We start from the raw sequence: 7,961 nt of genomic DNA on the forward strand, positions 1-7,961 counted from the left end.
AAGAAAGCTAATAAGGTTACTAGTACGCTTAACGCTAGATTACTATTTAAGTAATTAGTAAGTCTTAAAATACCTCTTTCTAGACTCTTATAGCTCTAATTAGCTCTTTATAAGTTACTAGTAGCTACTTTACCTCTATTTACTCTTTTTTAGCCTTTTATAGCTTATTTTAGCTTATACTAACTTTTTTTATAGTATTCTATTTTAAAGCTTACTAAGTAAACTATTATTTTTATAGTTAAAAATTTATAAAACGCTATTTAAAAACTTTAGATAGAGCTTACTTTCTAGCTAAAGAGTAATAAAGCTACTACTAAGAAGAGCTAGCTTAAGAAGTAAATTAAAAGTAAAAAAGATAAGATTAAGCGCTTTAGAGCTAGTATTCTCTAAGTTACTCTTAGATAACCTCTAATAGTCTCTTATAGCCTATTTTAGCTTATTCTAGAGTAGTATAAGCTCTTCTAGTATATTTAGATAGAGTTTAATAGAGTTTGTATAGAATTAACTAGAGTTAAGAGGTATTAACTAAAACTAGCCTCTTTTAGCTCTATATAGGCTATTATAGCTTAGTCTAGTTTAGATTAATACTTATAGATAGATCTATTCTTATAAATATAAAAAGGTCTATATTTATAATTAAAGTTATTTATCTATATAAATTTACCTAAAGTGTAAAATTCTTTAAAACTAATTATAAAGCCTAAAAAACTATTAATTCTTATACTAGAAAGTAAGTTAGAGTTAGATAGTTATAAGCTATTCTAGTCTAAGACACTATTAAATACTTTAAAAAACTCTATATAGAGAAAAAAAGTAAAGATATACTCTAGTTTATACTAGAATAGCCTATTATAGCTTAATATAACTTATCTCTTTTCTTTATAAGACTATTTATAGTGTTACTTTATAAGCTATACCTTTAAAAACTTTCTATACTACTAGATACTTTTCTTATTTTAAAACTTTTATAGCGTATTAGCTAAGATATTTAGATCTAGTTTCTATAAGTTTTTTTTCTCTAGGTACTTAACTTATTTAATTAAGTACTTTTATTAGTTATTCTTATTACGCTATCTTTTAATAATACGTTCTACTTTATATATATTATTACTAAATTCTTTTAAAGTATTTTATTTAGACGCCTTAGAGTATAAAATAGTGCTTTTTAAGTTAAAAGGCTCTAAAAGTAATATATAGAATACTAGATAAATACTATTAAGTTCTAGAAAGTTAACCTAGAAGGCTAAAAGGCTAATCTAGTCTATAATCTTTCTAGGTCTAAGAAACTTCTAATCTAGCTTTTTCTTTAGATAAGTACTTCTAATATATTAGTTAGAGACTAGAACTTAATCTTCTACCTTAAAAAGTATTAGCGCGTAGTACTTATTAGCGTACTCTTTCTAGTAAGTATTTACTACCTTAATCTTTTTATAGCACTTCTACTATAGTTTAATTACTTATTTAGTAAGACTAGCCTTTATAGAGCTTTTTCTCTTACTAAAAGCTAAATTAGGCTAATTTACTCTATAAGAGTGCCTTCTATAGTAAGCTTAAAAGAAAGTAATTCTAGTAGTAAAGTAGATACTATTATTATACGTAAACTTTTTAATAGATATCTAGTACGCCTAATTATTTTATTCTAAAAAGTAATAGTAGTAAAGATACTACTTTAAAGTCTAGTTCTATCTTTTAGTTTAGCTATTAGTCTAAGAATAAAAAGTAAAAGTAAGAACTCTTCTAGTATTAAAGTAGTAAAAAAAAGAATTCTAATACTTAGAGTTTATTAAAAAGCTTTAATCTAAAATAATATACTTTAGTACGCTATAAAGCTAAATAACTTTACGTATCTAAGCTTATACTAAGTTAGTACTATTCTAATTAGCTTATACTAGTATATAATAGACTATTTTAGTTAATCTATTTATAATAACTAGTATAGTATTATACTTTATACTAGAAACTATACTAGGTAGTAGTTTTATAATAAAGTCTATTATTACTTTTTTCTAAAAGTAGTTAGGTATTAAAAGAGACTATAGTAGACTATAAGGCTTATACTTTATAAAAGTAGACTTTCTATATATAAGGTAATTCTTATAGTATTACTCTATATTCTTATATATACTTTTTTAAAAGTAGTACCTCTATAGCTTCTTTAGAGTACGCTTTACTTTAAAGTAGTTTACTAAAGAGTTATTATAATATTCTTAGAGAGCTTATAACTTTTCTTTAGTAGTTACTAGTATTTTTACTACGTAATAGCGCGTTTTAGCTCTATCTAGACTAGACTAGTTAACTTTAGACTTAGACTTATCTAAAGTACCTAAAAAAGTATAATTTATTTTATTATACTTCTCTAGAGTCTAGAGCTCTAGTATAGTATATCTACTAGCTTAGTTAAAGCTCTCTAGACCTTTAGTAAGGTTTTATTATTTCTTAGTATACTTAGTAGAGCGCGTTTATACTATAGCTACTAAAAAAGAGATTCTATTACTATTAGTTATAAGATCTCTTATAGACTAGATAAAAGCTTTATTATACTTTTAGGTAAGTTTCTAAACTTTTACTATATAGTTAAAGTAGTAAAAAGATCTATTTATAGAGTTAGTAGACTCTACCTTATAGTAAATATTAAAATTAAACCTAAATAGTATAATATAAGATTTAACCTATTAATAGTTAAGAGTCTTAGTCTTTATAAACTATTTTAGATTCTAATAGTTAGTTTAAAGGTTAAAGTATATACTTTTTAGATATTAGCGCTAATACTTTAGGCTCTTAACTATTATAAGTAGCTCTTAGTTATATATATTATAATTATACTTTACTATAATAAGCTTATGTAAAAAGAAGTTAACTAGGCGCTATTAGTACTCTCTAGCTCTATTTAGTATATATTAGCTTAATATACCTATAATTACGCTACTTAAGACATTTACTTTAGCCTTAGTCTTTTTATCTTACTTAAAGTAAGTTAAAATAAAAATACTTAGAAAAGAGTCTTTTAGCTTCTAAAAGGCCTCTTTAGCTTTTTTATTAAGGTTAAGAACTTAACTCTTCTCTCTTTACTAGGCGCAGCTACTCTTAGCTACTTTTAGCTTTTTTTAGATTAGTTTAGTTAATAGTAGAGTAAGTTAGAAGAATCTAGTAATAAACTACTTATAGTAGTTTATAAAGCTAATAAATATTTAAATCTTATATACTATACGTAGTTTAGACTATTCTTAGATTATCTTAATTCTATTCTTATTAATTTATATTCTCTTAGAGAAAACTATATACCTAAGGTACTTAGTGTACTAGGTATACTACTTATACTTTAGAAGCTTTAAAAATAGCTTTATATTATATAATTTACGTAAGACTTCTTTAATATAGCTCTTATACTTCTTTTTAGTATTAGAGAAGATAAGAATATTATTTAAGTATATAATATAAGTTATATTAATTAATTCTATAAGAACTTAATAGATATAAGTCTAGAACTATATAGAAGCGTTTATAAGACTAAAAAGTATTATAGTATACTTAAAACTACTATATCTTATATAAAAGATAGTTTTCTACTTATTACTCTTCTTAATATGTACTCTATAGTAAGCCTCTTTTATATTAAGTTTAGTATAGAATTTAGCGCTAGCTAATCTTTCTAGAAACTTTATAATAAGTAGTAAAAAGTACTAATTCTTAATAGTAATTTTATTAAGGCCTCTATAGTTAACGTATAAATATATACTACTATCTTTCTTTTTAGTAAAGAGTATAGGCGCTCTTACTAAAGACTTACTATACTTAATCTACTCTTATACTAAGTATTTATTTAAATACTTATATAAGAGCTTTAACTCTATTTTAGAGAAGTTATATAATAGCTAGTAGAGCGCTATAGTTCTAGGTAGTAGGTTAATAGCTAAGTCTTATAAACTATAGTTAGTAAGAACTCTTAAGTTATCTTCTAACCTAAGGTACGTAAACTTAGTATATTATAAAAGTAAACTACTTTTTTTAGCTTTTTCTAGGCTAGACTAAAGCGTTAAAGTAATAAGATAGCTATATATATCTACTATAAAATTACGTATAGTTTTCTTAAACTTCTTAGTCTTTTCTAGCATAATCTTTTTATAGATAGTTTTTTTCTTAAACTTAGTACTTTAAAAAAGTAGCTTCTATATAGAGTAGCTAATTTTTAGATAATATACGTTTATCTAGAGTAGATCTAAGTATATCTAATACTTATAGACTTCTATAATAATATATAAAATATTCTAGATCTTTTATTTTCTATAAGAATCTACTACCTTTATAGTTACTATAGTAGTACTATAAATCTTTAATTCTTTACTATTTACTCTATCTACTAATAGCTTAGGTAGAAAGTAAACTAGTAAGTCTTACTCTATAGTAAGTAACACTAAAATAAGGTTTAACTAAGAACTTCTATCTACTAAAGCCTTAATAGGCTCTAATTAGCTAAGTAACACCTTTACTATTAGTAGCTTTACTAGCTTAAAGTAAAGCATATTATAAAGAAGTTCTAAGTTTTAAAATACTAAGTCTAAAGTAATATAGGTAGCTAAGAAGAACTCTAGCTTCTCTACTTATTATCTTTTTCTAATCTTTAACTAAATAAGCTCTTAAAGTTTTTTTTAGACTTTAGATAGTCTTTTTAGAAGTATCTAGTTTTATTACACCTCTAATAAGTTATATTAAAGTTTTTTAAACTATTTTAGTCTAATTTAGCTAGTTATAAGTTAGATTTTACTAAACTAGTTTTCTTAGTCTTTTTCTAGGTCTAAAAAGGCTCTAAAAAAAAGTTCTAAGCCTAATAGTTATAGAATTTATTCTTATAAGCTAGATACTTAAAAAGCGTAGTAGTACACTTTATCTTACTTTAATAGTAGTAAGCTAAAGTATTAAGCTTAAAGACTATATTATAGTCTTCTAGATCTTAAAGTAAGAGTTCTTTCTAAATATTAGAAAGAAGAGCGCTTATAAAGTCTATATAGTACTACTCTTTAGCGTAGTTATCTAGTTTACTCTAAAGTATATTAAGGTAGGCTAAAAGAAAGTTAAAATTCTAATCTAGCCTCTATTTAGTCTATTTAAGTCTATTATAAGCTATAAGGTATTATAATAACTTAGAACTAAGTATATTAAGTATAACTATCTTAAGTTTTTTTTAGGTAGATATCTAAAATATCTTAAGTCTTATATAGTTCTAAAAGTAAGTATTCTAAGTAAAGTAAGTAGTTTTATCTAGAAACCTTATAGTAAAGTCTATCTTCTAGGTATTTATAAAGAAAGTAGAGAGTACTTCTTTAAAAATAGCTTTATAATTATATACTTAGTAGTTATACTATAAGTAGTTACGCGTAGTAAATATCTCTAGATTCTTAGAGTATAAAGCTTCTAAGTTTAACTAAAGCTTACTTCTTAGAGCTAAAATATAGTAAGTAATATTCTCTTTAAAGGCTAAGTAGTTACCTATAAGTACTTTACACTTTAATTTTCTAAGATAAGCTACGTCTTAATAAGTACGCTTTAATTATTTCTACTTACGTAACTTCTTAAGTTTATAGATTAAGATAGTCTATTTATCTTTACCTTTAGTAGTAGTAGCTTATAAAAGCCTAGTTAGCTCTAAAATAGGCTCTAATAGCGCGTTACTATTTTTAATAATTAAGGCTAAGTTAGTAATGCTTAAAAAGGCTTCTAATAGATCTATAAGTTTCTTTATAAGTAGTGTTACTACTTTTAGAGATATAGAAGCTAATTTCTTTTAGTTATTATTTATTACGCGCAAAAATAGTATAGCTTACTTACTACTATATTATATTACGCTAAAGAGACCTACTTTAGAGCTTATTATATCTAAATAGTATATATAAGAGTATTATAGAGTAAAGTAATTTAAATATTAAATAATAAAGTTAGTTAAATACTAGATATATAGTATTAAACTATAAATAGGTATATTATTTTAAAAAGACTAGAGATAAATTACTACTAAGCTATAATAGTAATTCTAAGGTATTTATAGCTAATACTAAGTTAGCCTAGACTCTTTAGAGCTAGAACCTAATATTAACCTTCTAGAACTTAATAGTATCTATCTAGTATTCTATATATTACTTTTAGAGCCTTTTAATCTAAAAAGTACTATTCTATACTCTAAAGCGCCTAAGTAGAATACTTTAAGAGAATTTAGTAATAATATATATAAAGTAAAATATATTATTAAAAGATAGTATAATAAGAATAACTAATAAAAGTACTTAATTAAATAGATTAAGTACCTAAAGAAAGAAAACTTATAAGAACTAAGTCTAAATATTTTAGCTAATACGCTATAGAAGTTCTAGAATAAGAAGAGAATATAATAGCGTAGAAAATTTTTAAAAGTTTAGTCTAAGAAGTAATACTATAAATAGCTTTATAAAGAGAGAGAATAAGTTAAGTTAAGCTATAATAAACTATTTTAGTATAAACTAAAGTATACCTTTACTTTTTTTCTCTATATAAAGTTTTTTAGAGTATTTAATAGTATCTTAGACTAAAATAGCCTCTAATAGTCTAAAAGAGCCTAGTATAGGCTATTTTACTTTAACTCTTTTTAGCGTAGAGTTATTAGTTCTTTAGACCTTATAATTAGTTTTAAAGAATAAGATATTATACTTTAAGTAAATTTATATAGATAAATAATCTTAACTACTATAAAAAACTTTTATATTTATAGAGAAATTTTAACCTAGATATTACTTAAGAGCTTCTAACTATACTATAATAGCTTATAATAGCCTAAAGTAGACTAGTACTACTTAGTCTAAACTAATTCTACGTAAACTCTATTAAACTTTATCTAAATATACTAGAAGAGCTTATATTACTCTAGAATAGGCTAAAATAAGCTATAAGAGACTATTAGAAATTATTTAAGAGTAACTTAGAGAATACTAGCTCTAAAATACTTAATTTTATCTTTTTTAGCTTTAATTTACTTCTTAAGCTAGCTTTTCTTAGTAGTAGCCTTATTACTTTTTAGCTAGAAAGTAAGCTCTATCTAAAGTTCTTAAATAGCGTTTTATAGATCTTTAACTATAAAAATAATAGCTTACTTAGTAGACTTTAAAGTAAAATACTATAAAAAAAGTTAGTATAAGCTAAAATAAGCTATAAAAGGCTAAAAAAAAGTAAATAGAAGTAAAGTAGCTACTAGTAATCTATAAAGAGCTAATTAGAGCTATAAAAGTCTAGAAAAAGATATTTTAAAACTTACTAATTACTTAAATAGTAATTTAGTATTAAGCGTACTAGTAACTTTATTAGCTCTCTTCTTAAATATATAAAAAGTACTATTAGTAAAGCTAGTAACTATAGTCTTAGCCTTAGTCTTATTATTAAAGCACGTACTAAACTTAGTAGTAGTATAGCTATAGAGTGCGCTAGAATAAAATTATAAGTACTTCTAATTAAAGAAGTAGTTACTACTAAAGTTAGTTAAAATAGTTTAGAATAGACTATTATAGACTAATTTAGCTCTTTTAAGTATAATAGGTAGAAATATAAGTTAAGATTATATTACTTATAAAATACTACGTTATTAAACAAATAGCTATATACGCAAGGTTTTAATATTTCTTACTTAGTATAGTACTAGGTCTAATTAGGTAGAGGTTATAGGTTTAATCTATAATACTACTCTCTCTTTTTTTTAAAGTAGTTCTATTACTCTAGTTCTTTTTATCTAGTTATTAGTATATTATAAAAGTAATATTATATCTAAGCGCTTTTCTAAATTAAATTATAAAGAAAATACCTATTTTATAAAGCTACGTAAGCTAAAGTATCTTCTATAGTTCTTTATTATTATCTAGTCTCTATTCTATATTACTTTTATAGGTTTAATTAAAGTGTATTAAAGTAGCTTTTATAGTTAGAAGCATTAATAATATAGAAAGTAG

This window comes from Alternaria ethzedia, assembly GCF_023757985.1.
Source record: "Alternaria ethzedia strain BMP 0044 chromosome Unknown scaffold_1, whole genome shotgun sequence".
NCBI classification, from domain to species: Eukaryota; Fungi; Ascomycota; class Dothideomycetes; order Pleosporales; family Pleosporaceae; genus Alternaria; species Alternaria ethzedia.